The sequence below is a fragment of the Odocoileus virginianus genome, chromosome 12 (assembly GCF_023699985.2).
Source record: "Odocoileus virginianus isolate 20LAN1187 ecotype Illinois chromosome 12, Ovbor_1.2, whole genome shotgun sequence".
Taxonomy (NCBI): domain Eukaryota; kingdom Metazoa; phylum Chordata; class Mammalia; order Artiodactyla; family Cervidae; genus Odocoileus; species Odocoileus virginianus.
The window spans coordinates 34,949,429-34,966,103 of record NC_069685.1 but is presented as its reverse complement, the minus strand read 5'-3'; positions in this window follow the sequence as shown (position 1 = coordinate 34,966,103).

Genomic DNA, 16,675 nt, shown 5'->3' with positions numbered 1-16,675 from the left:
TCCTTTCTTAGAGTTTCTATCTTTATGTTTATATTACCCATTTATTCTTACATGTTCTCTGTTTCCCATTAAAACATTTAGCATACTGATCTTAATTATTCAGTTTCCCAGACTGATTCCAAAGTCTGCCATAACTCAGTCTGGTTCTGATGTTCTCTTTGTCTCCTTGGACAAAGAATATTCTTGTGTTCTAGCTTGTCTTCTAAATTTTTTGTTAAAAACTGTACATATGTATCTAGTGATCCTGAATTTTTCCTTAGTCAAACTTTAGTGAAGCTCCTCCAAATTCCATTCTCAGCTAGGCTTTTAGTTTGGACAATCATTACCCAGTTATGACAAGAATCCCATTAATCTTATAGTCAAAATACCACAGTCTCAATATCTGACCAAATTCCTCATTATCCCTACTATCCCCCAGATGATTACCCTGGCCTACCTTCAACAAAGATCCTGTTAAGTTTATCCATATTCTTAATATTTCCTCTTAGTATGCGTATGTCCACAAACCAGCTACGTGGCTATAAAATTCTACTTTTCCTTGCTGTGTTCAAAATTGAGCTTTCTTGTATTTGAAGTCTCATTCCCTCTATCATGTTAGTCCTGACTCTAAGTTCATTTTCTACATCTGTAAGTCTATTTCAGTTTTATAAATAAGCTCATTTGAACCCTCTTTTTTTTTTCAATTCCACAAAGTCATATCATATCCCATACTCTTCCCTTGTGTTTATCATTTTAACTATTCTCTAGTTCTGGTTTTCTTTGACTTTGGTAATAGGAACTGAGTTTAAAAGGCCTTTTTATGTAAGATTTCATGAAAACTTAGCCAGGAATTAGGCTGTATTGCTTTTTGCTGGAATCCTTTTCCTCTAGTGTCCTTATTTTGTCATGTATCTTGACTTTGTCTTCTAGAAGTCTTCCTCAGAAGGATTCTCTGTTGCAGAGCTTTGGCAAATATAATGAAGTGTTATACTGATATCCTGTTAGCCTGGTGAAGGGGTGTGAAAAGAGACTATTCTATAATCCCCAAATTAAATCGCAGTGCTTATGTGGCTCTATGAATCAAGGCTCTGACTTTCATGAATGTTTCTTCAGTGTTATAATGTTGTTTTGTTTTGTTTTGTTTTGTTTTATGCTGATCTCTACTTTCTCCCATAGTTACAGTGATCAAAGTCCATTTCCTTGAAGCCCTGACCTCTATTGACAACTTTTTCCCTTTTAGCGGTAACAAGAAGGCTAAAAGGGATGGACTGAAAGGAATCCTCTTTGCCCAGCTGTTGTAAAACTTTGGCAAAACTCTTTCACTTGAATTTAGACTTTTGCTATAGAGAAAACTTTTCATGGATTTCACAATGATTACCTTTCCTTTCCACCTGCCAGGGCCAAAAAGGGATCTTTCTTAGATCTTCACCATGAGAAACTGGAGAGGCTCCTAGAGATAAAACAAACAAAAGTGTGGGGCCCTTTGAAGACAAAGGCCCCAGGAGTTTCTCACTATTTTTTTTTAAACTAATCTATACACAACCTCCAATAATCATTAAAATTGGTAATCTAGTGTTCCCAACTGTTTAGCATGAACATGAGTTTGAGCAAATTTAGGGAGTTAGTGAGGAACAGGGAAGCCTGGTGTGCTGCAGTTCATAGGGTCACAGAGTCAGACATGACTTATTGACTGAAAGCAACAACAAGCTTCAATTCCAGGTGAACATATAAAAGGATATTTCTCCCAGGATATGCCAGTTTTCCTTTTTTACATCTGGCAGATTTCCCTGAAAATTGATTTCTATTGAGTCCAAGAAAATCACTGACTTTTGGTTCCACCAGCTTTTTCTTATTGTAAGGATGTATATGATGACCACCAAGCTCCTTAAATAAAGCTTAACTTCATTTCTTCTTATAGATTACCTCTTGCTGATTTCATTTTGTTCATCCTCCATTTTTATTAGCTTATTGTTAATTCTTTTCTGTTTTGTAAAGTATTTCAGTATTATCTAGGCCTCTGTAGAATTTTTAAATTATCTATTGAATTATATAGTTCAAAATTAATATTCATGAAACTAAGATTATACAATAGTAAAACACTATAATGCAGACCCTGATTTCTGCATTCCTAATGGGAAAGCAATGTATTACATGTAAGCAAACACTTAATCTGTATGACATGATTTCACTGACTTCTGGGAAGATACTCTAATTCCAAACTAACTTTTCTCCAACTGATATATGAAATCCCTTTAACAAGAGATCAATCTTTTATATACCTCAAAGAGAAATACGGCTTCAAATGTCTCCTTGGAGAAGTAGTATCTTGAGTTCAATTCTTCTTGGGTAAAATTAAATAACAAGTCCTTTGAAGGTACTAAGAGCTTGAAAAGGAAAAGTAATGGATCAGATAAGCTGAAGAAAACGAACAAAAATATAAACCTGGTGTGAAGAAACTCTCAATGTGTCTCAGCTCTAATTTAAAACACAAAATCTATACCTGTATGAAAGAAAATGTCTTAGAGTTGAAGAACAGAAAGCCAGGTAGAACTCACCCATAGAATGGTTGTCAATCTTTGCCTGCTGGAAAATCACTTTCAGCACTGAATAGAAATTCAATGACCATTTCATCCTCATAAAAAGAAACAAACCGAGAGGGTATAAGGAAACCACCCAATATCACAGAGATAATTAGTTGCAAATATGGAACTAAAAATATTCTATCATCTGCCACCATTTGGTTTTGCAATATACAGTAAAAAAGTTACTCACTTGCTAAGTTTTTTTTTTTCATCAAATCACAGCAATAAATCATAATAAAATCACAAAAGCAGAATGTTATGAAATGTACTTCTCATTTTAATTTCTTGGACTTCAAAAATCTTAAAATGCCAGATTTGAATTCTGGCATGAAATTGCTTATCTTCTTAAAAACCTATTTTGAAATGAAGGTCTGAATGCATAGCTTCCCTCTGTCTACTTAAATGTGTAGTATTGATTTAAAAAATATATATTTTTGGAACTCTAAGGCTTTTCTGGAAAGCTAGAAGTGAAATGGTCAGTGACAAAGAAATTTTGAGAGATAAAGGATATAAATTGCATGTACTGAATAATGATAAAGCCTTGAATGAAAAGTGTATATGATCAATACAGAGTATCAGAGAAAAAATTTATCTTCTCACCTGAAACAACAAAAAGTTAGACAAATTCAAGATAATAGACATTGGAAAATAAAGGGTAATATTCACTGAGAGAAAAAAACAGAAGAAAAGCTATAGAGTTTCCTATGGAGCAGGAAGGGGAAATCTAGGGTCTTGCAGCTGCTCTGATTTTAATATTGAAGCTGAAAGTCCAAACAGACTGCAGGAACCGAAGTTCACAGTGTAGGTATATATGAGAGATTCTTCTCAAATGGATTTCTAGATTCAGACAACCCCAACAAAATATCTTAGCAGAAGAATATGATAGAACAGAAGGTACAGAAATAGATTCACACAGCTATAGTCAACAGATTTTTGAGAATGGACCAAGGAAATTCTATGGAAATTTTATCTTATTAATAAATAGCCCAGGGAGAGTTTGATTTGAATCAAACTGACCCTTGATCTGACCTTCATAACTCAATGAAAATTTAAAACAAAAAGGATCCTAGGCTTAAGAGTAAAACCAAAACTTTAAAACTTCTAGAAGAAAGCATAGGAGAAAATCTTTGTGAATATTAGTTTAAGGAAAGAATGTTTTAATACAGAACTAATACATGATTAATAAATTAAAAAATGGCAATTTGGAATTTATCTAAACTAAAAACTGCTACTTTTGGAAAAGATATTGTTAAAATTATAAAAATATGCAATAAACTAGAAGGAAGCTTTGCAAATTTGACACTTGATCAAGGATTTTCATCTAGAATATACAAAAGACTTTCAACATTCAGTCATGAGGATACAATCTACTTAAGATGGTCAAAATATTTCATTTGAATCTCTGAAGTCTAAAGGGCTCACCATACTAAGTAAGATACGAGGTAATTTGACCTCTGATATACTGCATATGAGAATGTAACATTGTACAATGCCTATGGAAGACATTTATGGAAAATGCTACAGTAAAATACAGTGACATAAAGAAGAACAGTGGTCATTTGGGATAGAGATTGTGAAGGGGTAGGTGAAAAAACAAATGTGAGCAAATTTTGGGGGTAATGGGTACACTCATTACTGCAGTTATAGTGATGCTTTAACATATACTAAAAATACAAATGCACATTTTAGCTATGTTCAGTTCAATTTATATCAAGTAAACCTTAATGAAACCACTCTTTAAAAATTGTGTATGGAACTATAAAATTTGTACCATGGGTCGGGGCCCCATGGTACTATTAGGGTTCCCTGGTGGCTCAGTGGTAAAGAATCCACAGCCAATACAGGAATCATGTGTTTGATCCCTGTGATGGGAGGATCCCCTGGAGAAGGAAATGACAACTCACTCCAGTATTCTTGTCTGGGAATCCTGGGGGGCTACTGTCCATGCAGTTGCAAAGCAGATGGAAATGACTAAGTGACCAAACAACAAACAACAATGGTATCATTAATGTGGCAGGCTTCTTAAATTTTTTGTTCAGTCATTTACTAGTGCCATGTCTTTTCCTTGTACAATCAGGAATGCATCTCTGTCTCCAGGAATCAAGAGCATTTCACAGGCAGTTCACAAAAGAAAAGTGTAGATCTTCTTCCAGCCATGATGGAGTTGCATACCAAGAGACCGATTGTAAGTTGAAAATATTGTTAAGTCAAAAGTGAGTTTAATACACCTAATCTCCTGAACAGTCTACTTTACATAAGTTCAGAATATTTATATTAGCCTACAGTTAGGTAAAATCATCTAACACAAAGCCTATTTTATAATAAAGAGTGAAGTATTTCATATAATTGATTGAATGCTGTACTGAAAGTGAAAAACTGAATGGTAGTCTAGGCACAGAATGGTCTAGGCACAGTGTATCCACTGTTTACCATGTGATGATGTGGCCGACTGGGAACTGGGCTTGTTGCCACCTCCCAGCACCAGGAGGATTTCTCACCACATATCGCTAGCCAGGGCAAAGATCAAAACCCAAAATTGAAGTACAGTTTCCACCAAAAGTATATTTCTTGTGTATCATCATAAAGTGAAAAAAAATGGAAATCAAATGGGGAACCATCCAAAAATGACAAAGGGGACTGGGGAAAGAAATGTCAACCCACTCCAGTATCTTGCTTGCGAAATCCCATGGAGAGAGGAGCCTGGCAGCTACGGTCCACGTGGTTACAAAAGAGCCAGACAAAACTTAGTGACTGAACAACAATAACGACTACTAAATATAGGATAAGTAACCAACAAAGACCTAGTATATAGCACAGGGAATGCTGCTCAATATTCTGTGATAATCTATATGAGCAAAAAATCTGAAAAAGAATGAATATATGAATATGTATAACTGAATAACTTTGCTATACACTTAAAACTAACAATATTAATTATCAACAATGTTGTAAATCAACTATACTCCAATAAAAATTTTTTAAAAAAGAAAAAAGTATATAATGAAGGGAATAAACCTGTACAAGCTGACCTATTTTAAACACTCCCATTTCTGTACAGCTCTTTGGCCAAAAGTTTGTCCAACGGCAATCTCTCTCAAAAGAGAGCCTGTGAAATATAGTTTTCATTTTCTCTGTTTAGCTTTACACATTGCCTTTCCAAACTAAATTGAAGTTTTTATGGTTTCTATTAGTAATGAAGAAAGCCAGAATGGATATTAGATTGATAACTAGCAGTGTGTGCCAGAGGCATCAATAGTCCTTTTCATAAGTAAGTGTGGATACAAGAGAGAGAAAAGGTCTCAAGATCGGAAATATTAAAGCTTGTACAGTATGATTCCTGGAGGGTCAAACCCTGCATATTCTCTCCCACCTGCCTCTATTCTGACAGAGGTACTATGTATGTGCACCAGTGTGTGAACCACTGTGTTACTTTCAGGAGGAGAAAGGGTAATGTCTCCTCTAGCCTGCCATACATAGGGGTAAATGCAGATAGCAAACTACCCTCACCCAGTACATGCAGCCCCCAATCTTGTTTACCATTAAAAAAAAAATCTAGAAAACACATCAACTAGAATACACTACCTTTCCATTTGTGTCCCCAAATTTATGTCAGAGATCTGAGGGGCAAAACCAAGTGAGAAGATGGGCAAAAACAAAGAAGCAACAAATGACTGAAAACAGCCACTATCATGGATAAGAAAAGAAATACAACAAATGGTAGAATATGGGTATATTGAAATTGAACTTTTTTTCATTAGGTCCTTTCCCTATTATAGGTTATTATAAGTTATTGAGTATTGTTGCTGTGGTATACAGTAGATCCTTTCTGGATATCTACTTTATAATACAGTACTGTGTATATGTTAACTCTAAAACCCCAATTTGCCCCCCATTCTTTCATAATTATAATTTGTTTTCTGTGTCTGTGAGCCTATTTTGGTTTTGTAAATATGTTCCTTTGTAACATATTTTAGATTTCACATAGAAGTAATACCACATATTTGTGTTTCCCTGGCCTGATCTGCTTCACTTAGTATGATAATATCTAGGTCATTAGCTCTCTTTTTTATTTGCTGATTTATTTGCTGATAAAGTGGAATATTTCCTCACATTTTAAAGAGTTTTAAATACCTATCATAAGGTCCTAAGAAGCATGTTAAAATATATAAGGTATTCAATATGAAAAGGTATTTTATGTTACATTAAAATTTTCATAATCAAAAATAGATGATATTATAAATAACTAGATCAACAATAAGATTATAGCCAGCATACAGTTATAAAATTTGGATAATTCTATTCAATTTGCATCAATGTACTTCCAAAAGCATTATAAATGAAATCATAATTTTTAAAGAAATAATAAATTATCAAACTTGGATCAAGAAGAAATAGAAAACCTGAGGAAATAATGATTGTAGCAAGAGTTAGAAAGATAATCAAGAATCATACACCTGAGATTCAAGTCATTTTATAGATGAAACTTGCCATGAATTATCAACAGACAGTTCAGTTACATAGAACATTCCCCAGTACATTAAAAAAAAAAAAAAAAAAAGATTTCAGTCCAACCAGATAAGTTAAATAGTCAATAAATTTAACCATCTTTAAGATATAAATATGATCAGGATTTGATAATTTACTTCTTAAAAAGCTGGAAATAGAACTGCCATATGACCCAGCAATCCCACTTCTGGGCATACACACCAAGGAAACCAGATCTGAAAGAGACACGTGCACCCCAATGTTCATCGCAGCACTGTTTATAATAGCCAGGACATGGAAGCAACCTAGATGCCCATCAGCAGATGAATGGATGAGGAAGCTGTGGTACATATACACCACGGAATATTACTCAGCCATTAAAAAGAATTCATTTGAATTAGTTCTAATGAGATGGATGAAACTGGAGCCCATTATACAGAGCGAAGTAAGCCAGAAAGATAAAGACCATTACAGTATACTAACACATATATATGGAATTTAGAAAGATGGTAACTATAACCCTATATGCAAAACAGAAAAAGAGACTCAGATGTATAGAACAGACTTGTGGACTCTGGGAGAAGGCGAGGGTGGGATGTTTCAAGAGAACAGCATTGAAACATGTATATTATCTAGGGTGAAACAGATCACCAGCCCAGGTTGGGTGCATGAGACAAGTGCTCAGGTCTGGTGCACTGGGAAGACCCAGAGGGATCGGGTGGAGAGGGAGGTGGGAGGGGGGACCAGGATGGGGAATACATGTAAATCCATGGCTAATTCATTTCAATGTATGAAAAAACTACTGTAATGATGTAAAGTAATTAGCCTTCAACGAATAAAAATAAATGGAAAAAAAAAAAGAAATAATGGTTACATAATTCTCATTTTCAAAAACATGTTGAAGAGAATTTTAGGTAAAGCTGTAGATAGAAATATTCATTCCTACTTAAATCAACATGTATTTATTGTAGTTTTTTAAAATCTAAAAGTGCAAATGGACTTATAGTCAAGCTTCAGGCTAGTTCTGCAAGATAATATGAGCTATAAACATTTTCTCTTGAGCTGACAAAGTAGATGTGAAAAAATATATATATTTGTTCCAGAGTGAGTTAGCTTTGAAAGTATTTGTTTTACTTACATGTTGCTAAAGGTTGTAATTTCTCTAACTGGTGTCAATTTGTATCAGGGGCCAATGATAACTGTGAAGTTGGCTGCTGTGATTTATAACAAGGAGAGCCTGGCAACAAGCTTTGAGTAAGCCTAAGTGAACCATAACAGATTTGCTTAGTAAAGCTGCACTAATAGATTTTTTAAATCTGTGGTATGCTTCTGTGAAACCCAGTGGGGAGGATATAGTACCTGTCGTATTTGATTATAATTTGAGAATAAATGCAATGCTGAATCAAAATTGAAATATGAACATAGAAGTTGTTTTGTATTTGGTTGTACAGAAAAATATTTTAAAGGCTCATTACAGTTTGCTCAGAATGATTTATTAATGTGGAGAAAATGAAATAATCTTAAACAGTAAATTTTGATGGGCAATCATATAGGGAAACAACTAGAGACATCAACTACAAATGTCACAAAGTCTCAAAAATTAGAAGAAACCAGAAAAATAATGATTAGCAGAGACCACATAGAATATTTGAATGGATTCCATCATATTTCAACTCCTGATGTCAATGGAGGTTTTCTTTTCCTAGTACCAGAATTGATGGCTGGACAAACTGGCTCATTTCCAACTTTATACATATTTCAAACTCATTCTCCAGTTGCTTTTACCAGTTAACCCTGCTACCATTTCAGCAATGCAAGAGAGAGTCCACTTGTTTTGTGTCCTGTTTAAAAGCTTGACTGTCGTTTAGTTGCTAAGTCTTGTCCAACTCTTTTACAATCCCTTGGACTGTAGCCTGCCAGTCTCTTCTGTCCACAGGATTTCCAAGGCAAGAATATTGAGATTGGTTGCCACTTCCTTAATATGGTTAGACTTTTTGTGTATGTGTGTACTGTCTTTACAGTATAAAAATTAAATCAGTGTTCCTTTTTGTTTCATGTTTAGAGTATCAACTTAGGTAAGTGATTTTATGCATATTTAATGTTAATCTATACAAATTTTATAGTCATGCAATTTTACTATTTTTCTATCAGTCTGTGTGTATTTTTATCATTTAAAAAGATCTTTACTGCATTCTCAATGGCAATTCTTTGTTGAATTTGCCAGATGTAAATATATCATATTACACAGGCACTTGCATTTTAATTTAGTTTTTCATACCATTGGTCATGCATATTTTTATTTTAAGAAAAATGAATATTCACATTTTTTTCTCTCTCTCTTTTTCTAACAGATAAGTGCTTTTTTGCATGAAAAGAATTCCTACAATCAACTCTAAAAGGATGAATGCATCACAGAAATAAATGCGCAAGGACACAAACAATTTGCAAACCATGGAAATGATATTCCAAGAGCTTTTTTACTTTTTTTTTGTCATATAAAAAATATATAATATCACAAACAAAGTGTGTTTTTTGACAGCTGTGGGCATTTTCCTGAGTCACAATACTGCCCAAGACGCACCCAGCTCACCTGTTTCCCCAAATGCCTTCCTCATTAGAGAATTTTCCCTGCTGCTCAGAGATGAGACAAGGGGACAGCTCCCCTGTTCCCCATTGTCTAACTACCAGTTTTTTACTACTGTTGTTATAGTAAGAACACTTAGCATGAGAACTACCCTCTTGACAAAGCTTTATGTGCGCCATGCAATAGTGTTAACTATAGGCACAATGTTGTAGAGCAGAACTCTAAAATTTACTCACCTTCATAATTAAAATTTAATACCTGTTAAACTGTAACTCCCCAGTTCTCCCCCAGCCAAAAGTAAGCACCATTCCACTCTCCGTGTATGCATTTGACTACTTTTTGGCTATACCCTAAAAGTGGAATCATATTGCATTTGACTTTCTGTGCCTGGTTTATTTCATTTAGCATAATATCCTCCAGGTTAATCCATGTTGTCACACATGGCAGTATTTCAGTTTTTTTAAGACTAAAGAATGTTCAATACTATGAAGTTACCACATTTTCTTTATCCATTTATTGATAGGTGTTTGGGTTGTTTCTTGGCTATTGTGAATAATGTTGTGATGAACATGATAGTTCATTGAGATCTGAAGTTTAATTCTTCTGGATAAAGATCATGTGATAGTTCTCTTTTTAATTTGTTGAGGACCCTCACACTTTCCCATGGTGACTGCACCACTTTAATGTTCCCATCAATAGAATAAAAGTTCCTCAAATCTCATTATCCTTACCAACTTTTGGCCTTATGATAATAACCATGCCAACATTTGAGGTGACATCTCCTTGGGGTTTTGATTTTCATTTCCCTGATTAGTGATGTTGAGCATCTTTCCTTACACTTGTTGGGCATCTGTATGTCTCTTGTCATTTTTTCATTATTTCTGCTTACTAGTATCAGTTAAAGAAATTTACCTAGGATGAGTTAATAGATCCTTGTATGTGCATTTTCTAATATTTTAAGGTTTTCTCTTCATAATTAAACTTTAAATACACCTGGAAATTATTTTCCACATAGGTTGCAGCAAGACTTGTGAATATAAAATATAAAGAATTTGACAAAGTGCCAACATAGAAAAACTACAGCATACTAACAACAGCATACAGCTGGAAGCTGCTGTCAATGGCCAGGAGATGCTTTGCTTCTGGGGAAAGTTCCCTTTCCCAGGCTGCCTCACTATTTGACCTCTGGAGTCCCATGGGCTACAGAATAGGTGCCTCTCCACATTCTGGGAGATACACACCTGGGCACCTGGTGTTTCTTCCCAGCACTCATTACTATCTGGAAGCCCAAAGAGGGCTCCTTCCTTCCTGATTGGCTCTCCCAGGCCATAGGACATCTTGAAAGGGGTCAGGGTGAACTGGAAAAGGGCAAAGCTCATGTGGCCACCTTGGTGCAGCAGAACTTTTGGCTATCCAGCATTTTCTGGGTGTGCCAGGGCACATTCACCTCAAGGTCAACCCCAAGCATCCTCTGTACTTGAGAAGGGGCCGTACCCTGACACTGCTGGGGGCTGAACACAGGCTCAGCCCTGTCACTGCACATCCCTCCAGAAAGTGGTAGCTGCAGGAAACCTGGCCCAAATACTTGGCCACAAAACATGCTACCCAGCAGGGAAGAAGTGATGTCTCTTCAGTGGTTCTGCCAGGTGGATACCCTGAACTGTGCTTTGCCAGCAGTGAGAAGGCAGTTTCTTTCTCCCAGGCAGGTGAAGGCAGACCAGCCCTCATCCTGCTCTCCAGGTGATAAATTAATGCATAATTTATAAAGAATTTTTAAATTAAGAAAAATAAGGGGAAAAAAGAAGGTATGTGATTCAGAGTTCTGTAATTTATCATCAAATAACTAAAAATGGAAAACTTAAAAAATGATTATCTCTGAAAAGTGGGCAGAAGACCTAAACAGATATTTCTCCAAAGAAGATACACATATGGCTAATAAGCACATGAAAAGATGCTCAACATCCCTCAATTAGAGAAATGCAAATCAAAACTACAGTGAGGTATCACCTCACACTGGTCAGAATGGCCATAATTTAAAAAATCCACAAACAATAATACTGGAGAGGGTGTGGAGAAAAACAAACCACTTTCTTGCAGTGTTGGTGGGAATGTAAATTGATACAGCCATTATGGAGAACAGTATGAAGATTCCTTTAAAAATGAGCAATAAAACTACTATATGACACAAAAACCCCACTACTGGTCATATACCCTGAAAAAACCCTAATTAATAAAAATGCATGTACTCCAGTATTCATCAAAACATTATTTACAATAGCTAGGACATGGAAGCAATCAAGATGTCTATTGACAGATGAATGGATTAAAAAGATGTGGTACATATATACAATGGAATATTACTCAGCAATAAAAAGGAACACATTTGAGTCAATTCTAATGAGGTGGATAAACCTAGAGCCTATGACACAGAGCACAGTAAGACAGAAAGAGAAAACCAAATATAGTATACTAACCCATATATATGAAATCTAGAAAGATGGTACTAATGAACTTATTTGCAGGGCAACAATGGCTGTGTGGAGCAGCTGGGGTGGTGGCATGGCCCAGGAGGGGCAGCGCAGGAACGGCTGAGAGGAGCTGCCCCACGTCTAAGGTCAAGAGTGGCTGAGAGGAGCTGCCCCATGTCCAAGGTCAGGAGCAGTGGCTGTGCTTTGCTGGAGCAACCATGAAGATATACCCACATCCAAGGTAGGTGCTGAGAGAGGGCAAACAGACTGAGACAACAATCACAGACAACTAGTCAACCTGATCGCAGGACCACAGTCTTGTCTAACTCAATGAAACGAAGCCATGCCATGTGGGGCCACCCAAGACGGACAGGGTCATGGTGGAGAGTTCTGACAGAATGTGGTCCACTGGAGAAGGGAATGGCAAACCACTTCAGTATTCTTGCCTTGAGAACCCCATGAACAGTATGAAAAGGCAAAAAGATCGGACACTGAATAATGAACTCCCCAGGTCGGTAGGTGCCCAATATGCTACTGGAGATCAGTGGAGAAATAACTCCAGAAAGAATGAAGAGATGAAAACTTCCAAAACTACGTTGAATAGTAGTGGTGAGAGTGGGCACCCTTGTCTTGTTCCTGATGTTAGGGGAAATGATTTCAATTTTTCACCACTGAGGATAGTGTTTCTTGTGGGTTTGTCATATATAGCTTTTATTATGTTGAGGTATGTTCCTTCTATTCCTGCTTTCTGGAGAGTTTTTATCATAAATGGATGTTGAATTTTGTCAGAGGCTTTTTCTGCATCTATTGAGATAATCATATGGTTTTTATCTTTCAATTTGTTAGTGTGGTGTATTGCATTGATTGATTTGCAGATATTAAAGAACCCTTGCTTTCCTGGAATAAAGCTCACTTGGTCATGATGTATGATATTTTTAATATGTTGTTGGATTTTGTTTGCTAGAATTTTATTAAGGATTTTTGCATCTATGTTCATCAGTAATATTGGCCTGTAGTTTTCTCTTTTTTTGTGTGGCATCGTTGTCTGGTTTTGAAATTATACTAATGCATATATATGGAATTTAGAAAGATGGCAACAATAACCCTATATACAAGACAGAAAAAGAGACACAGATGTACAGAACAGACTTTTGGGCTCTGTGGGAGAAGGCGAGGGTGGGATGATCTGAGGGAACAGCATCAAAACATGTATATTATCGTGTGAAACAGATCGCCAGTCAAGGTTGGATGCATGAGACAAGTGCTCAGGGCTGGTGCACTAGGATGACCCAGAGGGATGGGATGGTGAGGGAGGTGGGAGGGGGGTTCAGGAGGGGGAACACATGTAAATCCATGGCTGATTCATGTCAGTGTATGGCAAAAATCACTACAATATTGCAAAGTAATTAGCCTTCAACTAATAAAAATAAATGGAAAAAAATTTAAAAAAAGAATGAAGAGATGGAGCCAAAGCAAAAACAACACCCAGTTGTGGATGGGACTGGTGATGGAAGTAAGGTCCGATACTGTAAAGAGCAATACTGCATAGCCACTGGAATGTTAGGTCAATGAATCAAGGCAAATTGGAAGTGGTCAAACAGGAGATGGCATGAGTGAATATCAACATTCTAGGAATCAGCAAACTAAAATGAACTGGAATGGGTGAACTTAACACAGATGACCATTATATCTACTACTGCAGGCAAGAATCCCTTAGAAGAAATGGAGTAGCCATCATAGGCAAAAAATACTCCAAATACAGTACTTGGATGCAATGTCAAAAACGACAGAATGATCTGTTTCCAAGGCAAAACATTCAAAATCACGGTAATCCAAGTCTATTCCCTGACCAGTAATGCTGAAGAAGGAAGTTGAATGGTTCTACGAAGGCCTACAAGACCTTTTAGAACTAGCACCCAAAAAGTTGTCCTTTTCATTATAGGGGACTGGAATGCAAAAGTAGGAAGTCAAGAAACAACTGGAGTAACAGGGAAATTTGTCCTTGGAGTACAGAATGAAGCAGGGCAAAGACTAATAGAGTTTTGCCAAGAGAACACACTGGTCATAACAAACAACCTCTTCCAATAACATAAGAGAAGACTCTACACATGGACATCACCAGGAGGCCAACACCTAAATGAGATCGATTATATTCTTTGCAGCCAAAGATAGAGAAGCTCTATACAGTCTGCAAAATTAAGACTGGGAGCTGACTGTGGCTCAGACCATGAACTTCTTATTTCCAAATAGACTTAAATTGAAGAAACTGGGGGAAACCACTAGACCATTCAGGTATGACCTAAATCAAATCCCTTGTCATTATACAGTGGAAGTGAGAAATTGATTTTAGGGATTAGATCTGATAGACAGACTGCCTGATGAGCTATGGATGGAGGTTTGCGACATTGATTAGGAGACAGGTTTCAAGACCATCCCCAAGAAAAAGAAACACAAAAAAGCAAAATGGCTGGCTGAGGAGGCCTTACAAATAGCTGTGAAGAGAAGAGAAGTGAAAAGCAAAGAAGAAAAGGAAAGATATTCCCATTTGAATGCACAGCTCCAGAGAATAGCAGGGAGAGACAAGAAAGCCTTCCTCAGCTATCAATGCAAAAAAAATAGAGGAAAACAATAGAGTGGGTAATGACTAGAGATCTCTTCAAGAAAATTAGAGATACCAAGGGAACATTTCATGCAAAGATGGGCTCAATAAAGGACAGAAATGATATGGACCTAACAGAAGCAGAAGATATTAAGAAGAGGTGGCAAGAATACACAGAACTGTACAAAAAAGATCTTCATGACCCAGATAATCACAATGGTGTGATCACTCACGTACACTCAGACATCCTGGAATGCAGATCCAGGTGGGCCTTAGGAAACATCACTACGAACAAAGCTAGTGGAGGTGATGGAATTCCAGTTGAGCTATTTCAAATCCTAAAAGATGATGCTGTGAAAGTGCTGCACTCAATGTGACAGCAAATTTGGAAAACTCAGCAGTGACCACAGGACTGTAAAATGTCAGTTTTCATTCCAATCCCAAAGAAAGGCAATGCCAAAGAATGCTCAAAATACCACACAACTGCATTAATCTCACATGTTAGTTATGTAATGCTAAATTCTCCAAATCAGACTTCAGCAATACGTGAACTGTGAACTTCCAGATGTTCAAGCTGGTTTTTGAAAAGGCAGAGGAACCAGACATCAAATTGCCAACATCCACTGGATCACCGAAAAAGCAAGATAGTTCTAGAAAAACAACTATTTCTGCCTTATTGACTATGCCAAAGCCGTTGACTGTGTGGATCACAATAAACTGTGGAAAAGTCTGAAAGGGATGGGAATACCAGACCACCTGACATGCCTCTTGAGAAACCTGCATGCAGGTCAGGAAGCAACAGTTAGAACTGGACATGGAACAACAGACTGATTCCAAATAGGAAAAAGAGTACGCCAACGCTGTATATTGTCACCTTGTTTATTTAACTTATATTCAGAGTACATCTCGAGAAACGCTGGGCTGGAAGAAGCACAAGCTGGAATCAAGATTGCTGGGAGAAATATGAATAACCTCAGATATGCAGATGACACCACCCTTATGGCAGAAGGTGAAGAAGAACTAAAGAGCCTCTTGATGAAAGTGAAAGTGGAGAGTGAAAAAGTTGGCTTAAAGCTCAACATTCAGAAAACTAAGATCATGGCATCTGGTCCCATCACTTCATGGCAAATAGATGGGGAAACAGTGGAAACATTGTCAGATTTTGTTTTTCTGGGCTCCAAAATCACTGCAGATGGTGACTGCAGCCATGAAATTAAAAGACACTTACTCCTTGAAAGGAAAATTATGACCAACATAGACAGCATATTAAAAAGCAGAGACATTAGTTTGTCAACCAACCTCCGTCTAGTCAAGCTATTATTTTTCCAGTAGCCTTGTGGTTTTTCTCACATCATGTATGGATGTGAGAGTTGGACTATAAAGAAAGCTGAGCACCCAAGAATTGATGCTTTTGAAGTGTGGTGTCAGAGAAGACACTTGAGACTCCCTTGACTGCAAGGAGATCCAACTAGTCTATCCTAAAGGAGATCAGTCCTGGGTGTTCATTGGAAGGACTGATATTGAAGCTGAAACTCCAATACTTTGGCCAGCTGATGCAAATAGCTGACTCATTTGAAAAGACCCTGATGCTGGGAAAGATTGAGGGCAGGAGGAGAAGGGGACGACAGAGGATGAGATGGTTGGGTGGCATCACTGACTCAATGTACATGGGTTTGGGTGGACTCTGGCAGTGGTGATGGACATGGAGGCCTGGCCTCGTGCAGTTCACGGGGTCACAAAGAGTTGGACACACTGAACGACTGAACTTAAGACACCCCCTCAAAGTAAAGCTCAGGCTTCAGCAGTACATGAACTGAGAACTTCCAGATATTCAAGGTGGGTTTAGAAAAGTCAGAGGAACCGGAGATCAAGTTGTCAACATCTGTTGGATCATAGAAAAAGCAAGAGAATTCCAAAGAACCATCCACGTTTTTTTCATTGACTATTTTAAAATCTTTGACTGTGTGGATCACAACAA